Source organism: Amblyomma mixtum, chromosome 7 (genome assembly GCF_055824585.1).
Source record: "Amblyomma mixtum isolate Tamu chromosome 7, ASM5582458v1, whole genome shotgun sequence".
Lineage (NCBI taxonomy): Eukaryota > Metazoa > Arthropoda > Arachnida > Ixodida > Ixodidae > Amblyomma > Amblyomma mixtum.
In genome coordinates, this window is record NC_143018.1 from 122868777 (window position 1) to 122874189 (window position 5413).

Below are 5413 nucleotides of genomic sequence, written 5' to 3' on the forward strand. Positions count from 1 at the left end.
TGCATATTCAGAGCGACGGATACAACGGGGAAACCCTGAAGAAGCTTGAGGGATATGCGGCGCAAGCCATAGGGATATTTAGAAGAATAGCACTCAAAGGACGAGGGCTAAGAGAGAAAAGCTTGATCAAGTTGGTGCAAGCATACGTTATCAGCCGGATAAGCTATGCTACACCCTACTTGAAGATACGCGCCTCAACGGGATAAACTAGACACGATCATAAGGGGATGCTACAAACGGGCTCTAGGCCTGCCCATAAGCACCTCCACTGAAAGACTCCTAGATATGGGTATCCACAATACATGGACAGAGATTGCTGAAGCCACGAGAACGGCGCAGCGAGACAGATTAAGCCAATCAAACACAGGAAGGGCGATTCTAAGCATGGTAGGACTCCAGACGGAAAAGGGTATTCTAGTAAATCGGGACATCCCAAGGGACATCAGAGAAGAGATCAGGGTAGATCCTTTACCCAGAAACATGCACCCTACATTTCACAAAGAAAGGAGGGAAAAGAGAGCTGAGACGCTCACCAAACGCTTCGGCGAAATGAACGAGAAAGCAGTGGCCTACACGGATGCGGCTAGGGGGAAACTGGGAGCAGCGGTGGTAGCGGTCGTTAGTGGCCGGGTTACAGCTGTCTCTTCCGCAACCATACGCAGTCGAAATCCACAGTCGGCTGAAGAAGTTGCAATAGCGCTCGCTTGCGTAGGAACGGAGGCACAATACATAATTAGCTATAGCAAGACTGCTATCCAAAATTATGCCCGAGGCAGAATAACACAGGAAGCACTGCGAATCCTAGAGGGACGCAGAATAAATAGAAATATTAGTCTCGTTTGGAGACCAGCTCACGAGGCAGTTCCAGGAAACGAGGCGGCAAACGACCTGGCTCGAGATCTCTACTTCCGAGCCGCGGCAGGACCGCCCGATAACAAGGAACTGGACGAGAGGCTGATAAATTACACAGAAATAGTGGAAAATTACAAACTAAACAGAAGACTCTTTCCTCCCCCGGACAAAGACCTCGCTAACACAGAGGCTACGGCTTGGAGGAGACTACAGGCTAAAAATTTCATACACCCAGTGTGGGCATCGCATGTCTTAAAAGATGAGGATATTGATGATAAGTGTAGGAAGTGCGGGGAGAGGGGGACCCTCGACCATGTGATTTGGGAATGTGCGGATTTTCCAGGGTTCTGAGATAAAATAGACAGTAGAGAGGCCTGGGAAACCCTTCTGCAAAGCACGGACCCACCCCGTCGTGCAGAAGAAAGCGGTCCATCTGGCGATAGCTGCCGCGTGGAGCCAGAAGCTCCTTGCCTGTCTCTAGTCGCGGAGGTCCCGGCCCCTGCCCCTCGGCCTGCGTGCCGGAGGTAGGGAGTAGGGGCTTCCATTCTGATGGAAAATAAAGGTTTATCAACAACAACAACTCACGCCAGCTCTACCCTCTCCCCAGTCCTCCCTATATAATAAACAAGCAACACTCTGGCGCAGACTGCAGACACACTCTCTCCCCTCACCCCTTACCCTAGCCCACTATCATCCCTCCTTCCCCACTCCGGCATGCGTGCTATGCCCAGAACCCTTCGCTTCTTCCCTCCACTTCCTTTCCCTCTGCCCGGCGGACCCTCCCCCGCGGGACCTAGAGAACCTCAAGACCTGGGAGGACTGGGAGACCCTGCTGCGCTCGGAGGACCCAGCCGTGCAGACCATCGCCACCGGCCGGGGTGCCAGTGTTATGGACCTTAGGAACATAAACACTTGAGTGCAGTGGGGTCTGCGGGGACCCTGGGGCGTGCCCCGAATTCGTCTTTAAATAAAGTTTTTTCTCTCTCTCAAGGTATCCACCGAAATACGAGACAGACAGGCCTCGTTTCCTTCCCGGCTTTTTCTGACGACGGTGCCCACTCTAGCCTCGGTGTTGAATACCCTTGTGAAGCTTTTCGCTTCAAAACTCCCTGCTCTTGGTTGGTTGGTTTTTGAGGAAAGGAAATGGCGCAGTAATTGTCTCACATATCTCGGCGGACACCTGAACCGCGCCGTAAGGGATGGGAGGAAGGTAGGAGGAGTGAAAGAAGAAAGAGAGAAAGAGGCGCCGTAGTGGAGGTCTCCGGATAATAATTTCGACCACCTGGGGATCTTTAACGTGCACTGACATCGCACAGCACACGGGCGCCTCTTGCGTTTCGCCTCCTTAACCCGTTTTTGTAAGTTACTTTCAATTTGCACCACACAAACCAAATATATAAGTAGCGGATGACCATTTTCTGCTCGCAGAAACACGAATAATCTGGGGCTCCCGGCAGCATATATAAAAATTGGAAGGTGCTTAAGCTTCTCCTTAAGGAATGAATGAATGAAAAACTTTATTTTACTACAAGGGTTCTTTCTCGCAGCGTAGGTGGAGCCCTCAGTCTAGGGCCCCAGCGGCCTTTGCACTCTTGCGAGCTCTGTCGATCAGCTTGAGCTGCTCTTCAGGCTTCGAGCTGGACAGCGCAGCCTCCCACTGCTCCGATGTTGGTGTGTTGTTTATCGGCGCTGTCTGCATTTTCTGACAGGCCCATGTAACGTGGTAAAGCGTTGGGTGCTCCCCGCATAGCGGGCATTTGTTGTCATATTTGGAAGGATAGATTTTGCTGAGTAAACTCAGATTGTGGTATGTTTTATTCTGCAGTTGTCTGCAGGCAACCGACTGCTCTCTACTAAGGTCTTTTTGGGGAGGAGGGTAGGTCCTCCGGAGGGCTCGTTGGTGTTCTAAGATGGCTCCACGCCATCTAGTGACTGCGTCGAGTTCCCCTTGGGTGCGCGCCTCCCGGTTGGCGTATGCTCGGGCGTTGGCGTCCGCCCAATATTTCCCTTTGACAGCCTCATGGCCTGGTGTCCACGTGATGAAGCATCTCGTAAAGGTGATTGTCCTCGCCTTGAGTATGTGAATGGCTGCAGTGGATATGCGTCCACTGCTGTATCTTCTGCACGCCTCTTGCGAGTCTGTAAGGACGTGTGCATGGGGCTCGTCACTCTGCTGGGTGATGGCGAGTGCAATTGCTGCTTCCTCAGCCTCGAGGATGTTGTTGGTTTTTATCGAAGCGCAGTTGATTTCCCTGAGCGGGTGCTCCACCACGCTGGCTACGGAGCCGTATCGGTGTCTGTATGTGGTTGCGTCAACGTATAATACGTCTTTTGCCTCGGCGAAGCTTCTTTCGTGGAATTCGGATCTCGCCTTTCTTCTCGCCTTATGTATATCGGATGCATGTTTTCTGGAATTGGACTGATCTCAATGATCCTTCTGATTTCATTTGGAACGCTCACAGTGCTATTGATTTATTTCAAAGCGTCCCTCATGCCCAGCAACCGCAGCGTGCTTCTTCCTGTTTCGGACAGCATCAGTCTTGTTTTCTGCGCTAGAAGGTGGGCCTCGATATGTTCTTGTACTGTGCTATTTATGCCCAGTTTAAGGAATTTCTCCGTCCAAGTGTTGACCGGCAGTCCAAGAGCGCATTTGTATGCTTTTCTGAGAATTGCCTTTAGCTACTCCTTTTCTTGATGATGATGATGATGATGATGAAGGAGTGGAACGCGAAAGCGTGTTGCAGCGCTGCCAGGGTGTCCACGGAACACCATCGCCCGTCCACCGCGACGCCTTGCCCATTGGAAACAGCTTTGGACGCAGCGCATTTTTGAGCAGAGCAAATGGCTTAGTAATTCTTCAGTATGCTGTCAGTATGCTGACTTCAACAGTCAGCATACTGACTGGGGATACACAACCACGACACATCGAGGTCGCAGGCTCTGGCAGCTCTTGCAGAACCTCCAACTCACTGTGCACAACACGTTTCAGACGCCTACGAGGATCGGCAACAGTGTCAGCATGGACACCAGTCCTGACCTGACGCTGAGCCGCTGTATCCGCGGCGTTACCTGGAACAGAACACAGCATACACTGGGCAGTGATCATTACATTATACAAATCACTGTCCCGTACAAACCACCCCGTCACGCAAATACAACACACAAACTCATTAACTGGGATGCCTTTCGCTCTGTACGCACCGCCCTCCCAGACACTCCCATCGCGGACATCGACGCATGGGTGCAATCACTCAGGCATGACGTTCACCACAACACGCGACACATTGAAACTACAACCGAAACCCCTACACTCGACACACGCCTAGCCCACCTCAGGGAATCTTATCACAGCCTCCTGGAACGCTGGAAAGGCAACAAACTTAACAGGACACTTAAAAAGCGGCTGGCCGCGCTGCAGACACAAATCCAACAACACTCTGAGGAGCTCTGCCAGTTCAACTGGGGACAGATATGTGACGGCATCGCAGGCAACCTGTCCAGCAAACGCGCATGGCAACTCCTCCGCCACCTCATTGACCCCACACGCACCAAATCAGCAACACAGCACCACGTTACACGCCTCACACACGAACACATTGGCGATCCCGACACCCTCCTAGACACACTTCAAACCATGTACACCTCTCCAGGCGCCCCTACACCTCTACCCCACTACAGAGGACAAGCAAATCCCACACTCGACACCGACATCACGGAGACGGAAGTCAGAGCGGCCCTCCTGATTCTCCGCGCCAACTCCGCACCTGGTGCAGTCCAAATCACAAACTCCATGCTCCGTAATCTGGACGACCGATCGATCACCCAGATTACGAAATACTTCAACCAGTGCTGGAGGCAGGGCAGCCTCCCGCAATCGTGGCGCCACGCGAAGATAATATTCATACCCAAACCCAACAAACCACTTACCATTGAAAACATTCGCCCGATTTCGCTAACCTCATGCCTCGGGAAGCTCCTCGAGCATGTTGTATTAGCGAGACTCACAAGTCACATGGCGGAAAACAATCTTTACCCGCATAGCATGGTGGGATTCCGCCCCCATCTATCCGCACAGGACGCCATGCTGCAACTCACACAGGACCTTCTGACCCGCTTCTTCCAGGTCACACCAAGGCAGTCTTAGCTTTGGATCTTTCCAAAGCTTTTGATCGCATTGAACATCAGGCGATCATGACTGCTCTATTCCCCTTGAATATGGGTGTGTGCACGTACGCCTACATTCAAGCATTCCTCACTGACCGCACGGCTGAGATACACTTCGGCCCTCTGTCTTCCCCCTCCTACACGCTTCAGAGTATCGGCACCCCTCAAGGGTCCGTCCTTTCCCCCTTTCTCTTTAACATTACCCTCATCCCCCTCGCCCGAAAATTGGCAACTATTCCACACCTGAAGCCCACTCTTTATGCCGACGATATCACCCTGTGGACCACCAACGGCAGTGACGGCGACATAGAGAACACCTTACAGGAAGCAGCCACCCTCACCCAAAATTACGCACGGACCATCGGACTGTCTTGCTCCCCAGAGAAGTCCGAACTGC

At 52.3% G+C, this 5413-nt stretch overlaps 1 pseudogene; it reads left to right on the forward strand.

Moving 5' to 3' along the window:
- Positions 1-274: 274 nt before the first annotated feature.
- LOC149337381 (uncharacterized) lies at positions 275-1333 on the forward strand (annotated as a pseudogene).
- Positions 1334-5413: the final 4080 nt, after the last annotated feature.